The sequence below is a fragment of the Globicephala melas genome, chromosome 1 (genome assembly GCF_963455315.2).
Source record: "Globicephala melas chromosome 1, mGloMel1.2, whole genome shotgun sequence".
NCBI classification, from domain to species: Eukaryota; Metazoa; Chordata; class Mammalia; order Artiodactyla; family Delphinidae; genus Globicephala; species Globicephala melas.
The window spans coordinates 153,090,661-153,103,628 of record NC_083314.1 but is presented as its reverse complement, the minus strand read 5'-3'; positions in this window follow the sequence as shown (position 1 = coordinate 153,103,628).

The following is a 12,968-nucleotide window of genomic DNA, read 5'->3' as shown; positions in this document are numbered from 1 at the left end:
GAGCCTTGGGGGCGGGGACTGGGGCACGTCCGGGGCGGGGCTCCGCGGGGAGGGGGCCAGGGCCGGGGTAGTGGGGCGGGAGGGCGCCCCGCGGGCACCTCGCTGTGGCTGAGCGTCTCCCCTGCTCTCTGGGTCCCGGGAGTTCCCTCGCTGTGTGACCCTCAGCAAGTGTGCGCACCTCTCTGAGCCTCGGCAGCCTGTAGCAAAATGGAGGAGCTCGTACCGGCTGTGAGACAAAATAGGAGCGGCAAAGGGTAGCGCTTAAGAGCAAGGACTGGAGTCCTCACTCCGCCACCGGATAACTTCGGGAAACTAGCTGTACTGATAGAACCACCTCATAGGTTTGTTATGAAGATTAAGTGAGTTAATATTTGTAAAGTGTTTAGAACAGCTTCTGTTACGTGGTAAGTGGTATTTAAGTATTTGTTAGACTACGGGAGGTCTCGCTCCGCGATTTTCTCCCTTCCCCTCTCCATCCCCACATTCCTGTTTGTAAGCCAAGCCTTGCTTTAGCACAGGCTGGGCCCTCTGCCTGGAAATCTATGCCCACCTCTTCTTTGCACTTTAATATCACCCCCTTTGTGAAGCCTTTCTCCACTCCTGACAGTACATGTGACTCTATGGTGACAGGTAAGTGTGAAAAATATGAATGGTAGGAACATAGGAGAACTTGGATTCGAACCAGCTCCACTGTAGACCAGTCCTCGAGTGGTCCTAGGCAAGGTGCTGGCCTATGAGGCTCAGCTTTCTTCTGGGTTAAACGGAATGAACATGACCACCAACTTCATGTGCTATCATGAGAGATACAATGTCCAGATAAGCTCGTGAAATACTTAGCACAGGCTTAACGCGCCGTAAGTCCCCCTTTAGTGGTAGTGGTATTACTTCATCTTATTTCATCTGATTTCACCTCGTTTCTTCTTCTAGACCCGTGTCTTACTCGAGACACAGTGAAAGGAAAGAGCCCCCCCAGTCCAAAGGTCTGGACAAAATCCTGAGGTTAGTTTGAGGGTCCCTTTCCCTATGGAGGGGCCCAGGGAGGGGCTACTTTCTGTTGGGAAGGAGGAGCCTGAGCTGACCCCATGACCCCTGGAGTCCTGTGTCTGGGCTGTGGGTCCAGTGCTGGCCTTGGGAGGGGGCACCCTGGCTGACCAAGAAGCCCTGGAAGGGAAGGCCTGCCCCTTCTGGGCACACCCCTGCCCATGGCTCCTATTTCTGCGGTCTCCCAGCTGCTCAGCCTGGAAAGCTTAGGGCCACCCCTCTCCTCGTCTGGTGCCAAGGGCCCCTGAGTCCTGTTGATTTCACCTTCTGTACCACCTCATCCTCCTTCCCTTCCTTCTGTCTGCAGGGCCTCCAGTGCCTCTGGCCTCATGTCCTCTAGTGCTGACCCTCACTCTCCTGTTCGTACGTCCCCCGTTGCCGTAGAGGCAGCAAGGTCCAGCCTGGCTAGCAAGGCCCTCAGGGCAGCAGTTTACAGGCTCAGCCTCACCCCTCACACCAGCACTTTCCACATCTGTACCTTTGCTCAGATTGTTTCTTCTGCCTGACCCCTCCACCTCCACCTCACCAAGCCAAAATGCTTCTGACGGCACAAAGCACCCCTAGAATGGGGCCCCTTCCAGGAAGTGTCCCTGAGTCCTCCAAGAGCTTGTTCTCTCCTTTACCCTTCGATGCTTCTTAGTGTGCTGCTGTCCTTTCTGTCTCCCTCCAGACTGAGCATCTCGAGGATGGCTTCTGTAGCTGAGACACAGGGGTGAAGGAGTGAAGGAAGAAGGCAGGAATGAATGAACATATGAGCAGCTAGTCTGCCTGTTTCCTGCCAACACCAGTGTTCCCTTGAGTACTTTTTGGGTTTTGCCACGTCCCTGCTCAAAGTCTCTCCATCGCTCCCTGTTTCCGAGCACATCCAGTCTACTGCATATGTCTCCTCCCAGCTGTGGGTACACCCCACCCAGCTCATGGGGCATACTCACCATCAGGCTCCCTTTCCTTCTCCAGGCCAGTCCTGTGCTCGCCACTTCCCCAGGGACAGAGGCAGGCAAGCCTGTTGCTAGCCTTATGGAGCCCCCAAACTGGAGAGGATGAAGCGGCGAGATGCACAGCAACAGTACCAAGTTGGGTGTGCATGGTTAAGAATGTGTATGGGAGGGGCTTCCCTGGTGGCACAGTGGTTGAGAGTCCGCCTGCCGATGCAGGGGACACGGGTTCGTGCCCTGGTCCGGGAAGATCCCACATGCTGCGGAGCGGCTGGGCCCGTGAGCCATGGCCGCTGAGCCTGCGCGTCTGGAGCCTGTGCTCTGCAACGGGAGAGGCCACAACAGTGAGAGGCCCGCGAACCGCAAAAAAAAAAAAAAAAAAAAGTGTATGGGAGAGAACTTGTACCACAGAGGAAGGAGAGGGAGTGGAGAGAGCTTCAGGAAAGGGAGAGGGCAGGCTGAGCAGGGTTTAGAAGGCTGAATATGAGTTCACCAGGTGGGTCAGAGGGAAGGCCATCCTTGGCAAGGGGAAGAACATGTGCAAAGACAGTAGACAGGCAGAGAGTGACTGCTGAAGGGGAGAAAGAATCTCTAGACCACACTCAGAGACTGATGGTGGAGCCCTGGATTTGGACTCCTGAGTCCCAGCTCTGCTATTTACTTGTTAAACATCACCAAGCAAATCCTTTCTCTTTTCTGAGCCTCAAGACTCACATCTGTAAAATGGGTGTAACAATCCCCTCCTGACTTGGCCAGAGGAAAAACGGATTGTGTGTAAAAGTTTATCCAAATAAACAGTACTAATTCATGATGTCAGAAGTCCAATCAAACCCCCTTCCTATGGTCAGGGTGGGACTTGAAGACAGAGCAGAGTGGCTAGAAAAACAGCTTTACCTTCGCCCTACCCCATCATACCTGCCCCAACAGACTCCCATTAACTGCTTGAAATTGCATTTCTAGATGTTCTTTGTGTAAAAGCTTTATGATCCCTGGAGGGTACAGTATAGAGGTAAATTCATCAGAAGCTATTGACACTGATCAGATATTAGAGTCACAGGTGGGCTAGTTTAGTTTTTGGATGGCTGAGTCCTGGGCAACCGGACTTAACTGCAACCAGAGAGGAAGCACCAGAGAAAGCCTAAGGAAGTGAGCCTGGAAGTTTGGGATGCCTGGGAAGAGAGAGCGAATGCCCAGAGCGGGCTCATGGAAGTGCAGCTTAAGCCAGAGAGCCAGGCTAAGCAGCCCCTGCGGCGGGAGTGCAGGGGATTGGGAGCAAGAAGAGATGAAGTTAGGGGGAATTTGATGGGAGCAGAACCTGAGGAGGGGTCAAATGCCAGGTATAGGAGTTAGGGCTTTATTCAGTGGGCAGTGGGGAGCCATGGAGGGTTTTTGAGCGGGGAAGGACCTGAGGAAGTCTCAGCCTCCTCTCAAGCCTTCCCTATCCCGAGGCTTTAAAGGGAAGTGTGAGGAGGCTGGGGTGGAGCCCTTGGGCTCCGCTTGGAAGGACCAAGTGCCCACCTCCCCAAGCTGGTCTCACACTGGCAGCTTTGTTCCCTGGAGGCTGCTTTAGCCCAGGAAGGAACTCGGACTTTTGGATTCCAAGCAGCTCTAGCCCTAGCCAGTCGGAGGAAAAGAGCTCCCTGGGACTGGCGGGGCGGTGCCAGGTGGCCAGGCGGATGCCGGCGGCCTGGTGCGTGCCTGTGCGCACGCTCGCACGCTCCGGGACCCCAGCCGCGCTGGGCTCGCTGTGCGCGCTGGGGGCGGGGCGGGGTGAGGGGGTAGGGGTTGGTAGCAGCAGCTCCCGAGTCTGGAGTGAGTAAGGGGTGCCCGGGAAAAGGCGCTTTTTTTTTTTTTTTGCCTTTAAAGGCAAGTGTCTCTGGCAGCAAGCAGAAAAGGCTTTGCTGAGTCAGCTGCCGCTGATGCAAGTGGAGCTGGCAGGGACTGGGACTGGAGAGCCCCTGATCTGCAGGATATTCTGCAACCCCGATCCTCACAGGCTGCAGGTACACACTGTATTGGACTCCTGGAAGTCCTGATGGGCCAGGGAGGACAGTTTTGTATGTTTAATATTTTCATTCTGATTTGCGCACCAGTTCATACCACCTGCTCTCAGAGAACTTTTCAGCTTCCCTCCTTTATCCTTTCACAAGCCCCTCCCCGGCCCTCTGCACACGCTTTCATCAGGGCCACCACCTGCTCGCCCGATGCTGGGGGATATTGAGGGAACACTTCCTTCCCCCAATTCTCTCCCGCACCGGGCTTGTCTGTCCAGCTGTCCCCAGGACAGCCCTCTGAATGCCCCACAGGTACCTGGCCTTCACCATGTTTAAGTCTAAACTCATTATCCTCTCCCATCCCTCCTGGTCCCCCACTGCAGAGACGGTTCCTCTATCCACCAAATAGCCCAAGTCAGAGATCTGGCATCTTCCTTGACTCTTCTCTCTCCCTCATCCCCAATATCCAACCAATCCTGTGGACTCTGCCCTTCCAAAATAGCACTGGACTCCATCCCCTTCTCTCCGTTCCACTGGTCCTGTGCTAGCTCTGCTCATTCTTCCTCCCACCTGCCACCTCCATGGTCCCTCTCAAACATCCAGCCAGCACATGGTCATTTCCTTGTTTAAGCATCTTTCCCTGGCACACAACAACGTGGCTACAGCTCACAGACACAATGTTGTGTGAAAGAAGCCATATGCAAAGGAGTGTGATTTCATGGATGCAAAGTTCAAAAACAGGCAAAACTTATTTATAGGATTAGAAGTCTGGGTATTAGTTACCCTTGGGGGGATGAATGACCCTCAGGAGGTCTGGTAATCAGGGCTGGGACCAAGGTGAGGCAGATGAGGCAGGATCAATATTACTGATATTTCCCTTTTGCCCTGAGCCTTAATGTGACCCAACACAGCATTGTTACTAATCCTGTCTTTATCTAAAAGTTTAATATTTTGTCATCATGCATTTTCTTGCATTAGTTTTGATTTTTAAAAAATATTGCATTAAAACGTTATTTATCCTGATGGCTGAGCTTTTCGGTACCCCCTTAAATTTTACCCAGGAGGTGAGTGTCTCACTTGCCATGTCCTAGTCCTGCCCCTGCTGGTGATGTTTTGTAATCAGAGTGCTGGTGACACGTGTGTGTTCAGTTTGTGAAAACTCATTGGGCTGGACAATTCCAGTTTTTACACTTCCCTGTGTGCATGTTAGGCTTCAATTAAAAAAAATTTTTTTTACTTAAAAAAAATTCTTTCTGTGGTTGCAAGGGAATGACCGCTGTCTGCTTCTTCCAGCACCCCCAGCACCCAAAATGGTACCTGGCTTCTTCCAGTTAGTTTAATCCCCACAAGACCTCAGTGAGATGAGTCTTTTTCTCTCCATTTTCTAAAAGAGAAAACTGAGACTTAGGGAAGTGAAGTGATTTGCCCAAGATCACACAGGTAGTAGGTATGAGTCCTAGCACCTTGATTTAAAAAAATAAACAAAAACTCTGACCTGTAGCACCTGCTCAGTCACCTGGCCCAGCACCAGCACGAGCAGTGCACCAGGGCCTGGCTCTTTACCGCTGAGATTACAGTTATTTGAGCCGTATCTTTCCTCCCAATAATGACCTCCTTGGGGTAGGGGCTCAGGCATCCCTGTCTTCCCTCTGTCCAGCGAGTTACTTAGAGCACAGAAAAGAGGCTCTAAATGTTTAATAAATGAATGAAGCAAAGAACGAACGAGTGAGGAGGCCGGCAGTGATATACGGTGGGTGGAACACAGGCTGGGGAGGCAGATCTGCTAGCTGTGTGTCTTTGGGCTTATTGCTCAGTCTTTCTGAGTCTCAATTTCCCCACCTGTAAAATGGGAATAATATCCGTACTTACCTCAAAGATTTAGTGAGAATAGGAAGTGAGAAGATGACTGTCAGGTGACTGGCGTATAATACATTCTTGAAAAATGGTAACTATTGTTACTCTTTCCAGTGTTTCACGTTCTCAAAGCCTGATTTACTTTAGGGTGGCAGGGATCGACCTCTTTCGATTTCCGTGTATTGTTGGAAGCAGGGGACCTGATGCAGACCCCAGGAACTTTCCTCCTTGAGCCCACAGAGAGGGCCAGTGCAGGAATAGTCCGCAAGTCTGGCTTTAGGGCCCAGCTCTACCCTTCCCGTGGTGTCATCTTTGATGAGTTGCTTCTTCTTTGTGAGCCTCTCTTTTCTCTCTGTAAAATGGGGCTCAGAATAATCTTGACCTTGTGGGGCTCTGGGGAGGGTTCAGTGGCTTGTCCCTGGGCCTAGTCCACAGTATGCCTTCCGTTAAGGTTGGCGCCCTGGGGAAGAGCAAGGAGACCAGAGGCTCTCAGACCCTAAGAAGTCCAAGGACTGATGGGTAAAGCAAATAAATAGCCTGGCTGGGCTCTGTTTTGTTCTTAGAACTTTATTTCTCCCGAGAAGTGAAATAACAATGCCGTTTATGCTGGTACAACTTTTTAACTGTGCAAAACACCTTCTCAGTGTCATTCCTTGGGTCCTCCCCACACCTTGTGCGGAGGTCAAGACCAGATTTATTCATGTGCCCATTGGACAGGTGAGGAGACCGAGGCACACCAAGGTTAAAGCCATTTGCTTGAGGTCACACCAAAGGAGGAATTGGGTAGCAAATGGAAGGTGTGAGACCTGGACCTCTTTACCTCCAGATACCACTATGCAGCAATTTGGAGCCAAAAGAAAGCACAGACCTCACCTCCTGAGTGAGCGGCCATGGCCCAGTCGGCATCCGGCTGCGCGCACTTCCCCCACTCCCAGCCCCACCTGGATGCCACCTGGCAGTCACATGTACATTCATCATGGAGGAGCCGGCTGACTCACCGCATTATACCGGAGCTGACTCACCCTTTAGAAGATGGAAAGTGAGACACTGAAAGCCTGGACAAGCCCTCCCTTCCTCACTGAAGCTTGAAACCCACGGCAGCTTAGCTCTTAAGAAAGGGAAAGCACTGGAGGTGGACATCCCTGGACTCAGAAGGCAGTGGTTCTACTCCACTCTGGGCAGTTACGGGTTTGCTGGGTGACTTCAGGCAAGTCACTGTCCCTTTCTAAGCCTCTGTATCTTCAGTTTCGTAATGAAGGGGTTGCATCAGGTGACTTCCAAGACCTTTCTAGCTCTGGGTTGAGAAGCCTTGTCATAATAAGTGCTAGACCTCAGTGTCCTCATTTTTTTTTTTTTTTTTTTTTTTTGCGGTACGCGGGCCTCTCACTGTTGCGGCCTCTCCCGTTGAGGAGCACAGGCTCCGGACGCGCAGGCTCAGCGGCCATGGCTCACGGGCCCAGCTGCTCCGCGGCATGTGGGATCTTCCTGGACCGGGGCACGAACCCGTGTCCCCTGCATCGGCAGGCGGACTCTCAACCACTGCGCCACCAGGGAAGCCCTTCAGTGTCCTCATTTTAAAAAATTGTGATAAAATACACATAACATGAAATTTACCATTTTAACCATTTTTAAGTGCGTAGTAGTTCAGTGGCATTACATATATTCACACTGTTGTGCAACCATCACCACCATCCATTTCTGGAACTTTTTCATCTTTCCAAACCGAAAGTCCTTACCCGTTAAGCAATAACTCTCCACTCCCCCTGTCCCCAGCCCCTGGCAGCTACCATTCCACTTTCTGTCTCTTTGAATGTGACTACTCTAGGTGCCTCATTTAAACCGTCCTTGTCTTTATTTTTTTATTTTTATTTTTTTTGCGGTACGCGGGCCTCTCACTGTTGTGACCTCTCCCGTTGCGGAACACAGGCTCCGGACGTGCAGGCTCAGCGGCCATGGCTCACGGGCCCAGCTGCTCCGCGGCATGTGGGATCTTTCCGGACCGGGGCACGAACCCGTGTCCCCTGCATCGGCAGGCAGACTCTCAACCACTGCGCCACTAGGGAAGCCCTGTCCTTGTCTTTAAACTGTGATAACAACAACAACAAAACTGATAACCAATGTCAAGGGTAATTTGATCCTTCTCCCAGTGGGCAGTTGGCTCAGACTTGGATTGAAGTTTCAGCGCTTCCATTCAACAGCTGTGTACCCTCAGGCAGGTTGCTTAACCTCTCTGCCTCTCCCATTTCCACATCCCTAAAATTGGCCTAATAAGTCCGGCCTTGCAGAGCTGTTGGCAGGCTCACAGGAGACAGTGGATAGGGAGGTGTTTGGAAAGTCCAATGCCCCTGCTAGAGCTTGTTATATATGCCCTCTTCCTGGCATGCTGGGGCTGGGACCCTGGCTTAGACTGGTAGGTGTGAGAGCTGGAAAGACGTTAGAATTGTGCTTTTCAACACATTTACAGATGAGAAGACTGAGGCCTAGAGAGGCGGATATGACTTGCCTAAAGTCACACATGGAACTTTATACATTGTGTGCATCTATGCCTCTCGCACAGTGCCCTGCACGTGGCAGGTGCCCAACAGACGTTTGCTGTTGAGGCTGGAAGGCGGGGGCCGTGTCATCGAGGGAGGGCCCTGACTGCTTGGCTCTAGAGCCCTCCCCTCAAACAGCTGGCATTCCAGCCTGTGTACCCTGTATTGGAAAGTGGCTTATAGAAGGTGCTGGGGCGCTAGTCTTCTGTCTTGGGTGTTCTTTCTATTGGTTCCCAGAGGCCTGGCCTTGTGGCTGAGAGTCCCATCTGTCTTATTTCCTTAGAAATAGGAATTTTTTGGTTGCCAGTATCAATATATTTAAGCCAACTTCAGCCAATAAAGGAGACTTCATTAAAGGCAACAGAGGTGTCCGGCAAACAGTGGCAGGGGTGCAGTCAGATGCTGACTAAGCTTGGGACCTAGTAGAGTGCCACCAGGATGGTCTACATCCCTCATTCTTGCTTTATTTCTCTTTCCCTTCACAGACAGGCATGTTCTGCTCCACGTGGTAGCCTGTAACCACCACACAATGCCAGCATTTACCTGGGACCACTTCAAGGCTGACTCGACTCTCTCCTGGTCTGGATTCCAAATTTCTAGAAGAGAGAAGCGGATTGGCCCAGTTTGGGTGAGATGTTTGTCCTGGGTCCTATTGGCTGTGGTTAGGCGGTGGGGTCATAGAAAACGAACAAGGCTGGCAGGGCTCATATCTGTTGTGAGGGTGGAGTGGAGGAGGGTGCAAACACATGCACCCGTTAAAAATGTGGAACAGAGATATATGGTCATTGACATGGAAAGGGAGTCAAGATATTTTTGAATTGAAAAAATGGGTTACAAAACAGTATGTTTATCACATTTTAAAAAGTAAATATGCATATGTAATGTAATTGAATTTCCATACATAGATGCTAAATGTTCATTGAAATTACGGGTAGTAGAATTAGGGGTAATTTTTCATTTCTTCTTTTGAAATACCTGCATTTTTCTCTAATGAATGAGTGTCAGTTGAGTAATAATAAAATGATCACTTTTACCACCCAGGGCTGCAGTGTGTGTTAACTAAGACATTTATTCACTTATTCAATAAATATTTATTAAGCACCTAGTACATGATGGTGCTTGTGAAAGCTGCACGATGACTGGCCAGCAGTAGAGGTTCAGCCATTGGGGTCATCCAAGGCTCTCCCTCCAAGATTTGCACAGCAGGCTGGGTGCTGAGACACAGGTGCTTCTGCACTAATGGTCTGTACACGTTCTGAAAATCTAGGAGCTTTCAGGGTGTTTAGGTGTTTCAGGGTGTTTCAGCTATCTACTGCTGCCGAATAACCACTCCAAAACTTAGTGGCTTTAAACAGCAATGATGTATTTCTCTTGATTTGGGGGATTGGGCAGTTCTGTTCCCCGTGATGCAGCTGAGGTTATTTATGCAGTTGCATTCGATGGGGTACTTGGCTGGGGCCATTCTCCACACATGGTGTTGCATCCTCCTCTGTCTCCAGCAGGGTAGCCTGGGCTTCCTTACAACATGGCGGCTGGGGCCACATGGGAGAATTTCTCAAGAACAAGCCCAGGTGTGGAAAAACTTATCAAGCCTGCTCATATCAATGCAAATCATTCTGGATATGACTTGCTTGGTCTCTTAATCTATAATGAGCATTTTCTCTTTGAGTAAATATTCTTCCCAGCCTGATTTTTAATGGCTGACTGATAGCCCATCATTGATTCAACCAATCCCCTACTGATGAATATTTAGGTGGCTTTCATTTGGGAACAGTTATAAACAACACAGTGAAGATCAACTTTGTACCAAAAACTAGGTACAAATCCTTGTAGGAGAGGGATTGCAGAGTCAGAGTCGAAGGAGACGGGAATTTTTAAAACTTTGCCAAATCGCCCTTCAAAAACATAGTATTTACTTGTTGCATTTCTACCGGCTGTAAAGGGACCTACCCTTTTCACGATCCTCTGGTCAATCCTGGATGTGGTTTATCTTTTTAATCTTTGTCAGTTGGATGGGTGAGAAATGGTATCTCATCTTTGTCTTCAAAGGGTGAAAATTAAAAGTAAGTTGCCCAGAGCCAGATGCTTAAGAAGAGTTGTTATCTTGCTCTGGGAAAGCGCCCTAATAAATCAGCAGGGAGAAGGCAGTGCTCTGCGGTGTGTCTCTGCCCGCTGACTCAGGCTGTTAAAAGGAACACAGGGCTGGCAGCTGAGCTCCTGGCTGTGGAGATGAGGTCACCGTGTCCTCACAGTGTGGATCGATTGGAACAAGCCCGCTGCTTTCGTGTCCTGTGTCTGCGGGTCTTCCGGTGTGCACAGGGCACACGGCCCCACCTGCCATGACCGCCAAGTCCATCTTGACTCTGACCCTGTCCACTCTGACCCACTCCGGAGGGCCTGATGTTGAGGCCTGGAACCTGGCCAGCTATGACTAATGACGGTTGTAAGGTGAGGCGTATAAAGCAGGATCCTGAGATCGGTCCTTGGTCTTGAGCAACCAGAGGCATACCTCCTGGCCTCACAAATTCATGAACTGGGGGACAGCTTCCTGTGTGGAAGCAGGTGTCCTGGACTCAGAGTCAGCCCTGCTTCTCACTAGCTGTGGAACAGACAATAGAGCTTTTCTGAGCCTCAGTTGCTTCATCTAGAACGTGGGGGTAACAGAGCGATGAGGATTATTATGTATTTCCTCTGTGCCTGACCTTCTAACTCTCACAGCACCCTCAAAAGGTTGGGAGTATCGTGCCCACTTTGCAGACGAGGCAGAGTGAGGCTCAGAGAAGAGAAATAACTTTCCCAAGATCATGCGGCCAATAAGTGGCAGAGCTGGAAATGAGCTCAGGTCAGCCTGGAGCCAAAGCCCACGCCAGCTCCTTTTACAGGCTTTGTAAAGGAGTGGAGGAGAAAAGGGCATGTGAAGGAGTTCTGCAACGTGTGTCCAAAACAGCTGCCGTTACAACCTGCCATCACCCTCTGGATGGTTAGAGTCATGCTCAGTGGGTGGGATGGCTGCGCTGGGGACCGACCTCGGAGAGCCAAGTTTCCCATCAGGTTCTCCAGGAAGGTGCCTGACTGCACAGCTCTACTTCGGCTTTGGTCTGCTCTCTCCACAGAGAGAGGCAAGGCCCTTCATTTAATAACTGCTGCTGTTTACTTATGGAGCTATTACTCTGTGAAACACCCTGTATTTGCTTTGGTTGTGATCCTGTTCTTTAGCAGGGGCGCAGGGACGTGAGGAGGGCAGGTAACCGCCAGGGCGGCGGAGGTGGATTCCAGGCCGACAGGGGACGCCACCCTCCTAACCAGGACTCGGGAGTGAGGCAGTCAGGGCTGGACCACCAGTGTTTACGAAGCCTTTTACCCCAGGATCACCAGAGCCTCCTTTCAGCCCTGCTATTGTCTGCCCAACAGATGGAGAAACTGAGGCCCAGGGAGAGGAGGGGGCTTGCTCCCCCTACTGCCTCAGCCTACTCCGTCTGGAATGCGGATGGGGAAGTTGCAGGGAAAAACTTGCCAGCAGGGCGGGACCTTTGCCTACCAGCTGAGTTGTGACCTCCGCAAGGGCTGGGTGTTCCTCCCAGGGAACTCAAGGTGGGGCAGTCTGGGTAGAAGTGAGATCAGAGGGCATGCCAGTCTGCGAAGAGGAGAGGGCAGGTCTCTGGGGGGTTGTGAGAAGAGGAAGGGAGCCTGGAACAGGCCAGCAATGGGGCATGGTCTGCGGATTGCTTAGTGGAAGTTTTAAACTGGGGCCATGTGGGAATGTGGAGCTCTGGGTCAAAGGCTCCTGGGTGCAAATCATAATTGTGCTGCTTATGAGAATGGTGTGTTTGGGCAAATATTTCCCTGAGCGTCAGTGTCCTTATCTGTAAAAGGGCTGGAACATTCCCTGAGTTATATCCTGGCTCTACCACTTATCAGTGTGACCCAGGGCAAGTGAATTCACCTCTCCGGGCCTCGGTTTCCTCATGTGTAAGATGGGCCTGATAATAATGGTACCTACCTCACCCAGTTATTGTGAAGATTTATGGGTCTAGCAGCCTTTGTAGCTTCCAAGCTTTTCACCTAATCAGTCTTTGCCATCATCAGCAGCATCATCGTCTACCTCAAAGGCTTCCTGGGAGGCTTAAACAAGGCTGCTGATGTAAACTGTCTGGCAGAGGTATTATTAGATACATCGCCCCTTGGTATCCACAGGAGATTGGTTCCCGGACCCCTGTGGATACCCAAATCGGAAGATACTCAAGTCCCTTATGTAAAGTGGCATAGTATTTGCATATGACTTACACACATCTTACCACACGTTGTAAATCATCTCTAGATTACTTATAATACCTAGCACAATATAAATGCTATGTAAATAGTTGCCAGCATGTGGCAAATTTTGCTTTATCGGGCTTTCTGCCATTTTCTTTCCAGAATACTTTTGATCCGCTATTGGTTGAGCCATGGATGCGGAGCCCGCGGATTGGAGGGCCGACTGTAATTACAGGGCAGAGTGACAGGTGCTACGATGTAGATGGTAGGAGGTGCTGTGAAACTCAGGAAGATGAAAGTTCTGCCTGGCTGGAAGATAGGTGTGGAAGGCTTCCTGGGAGAAGTGGCATTTTCTG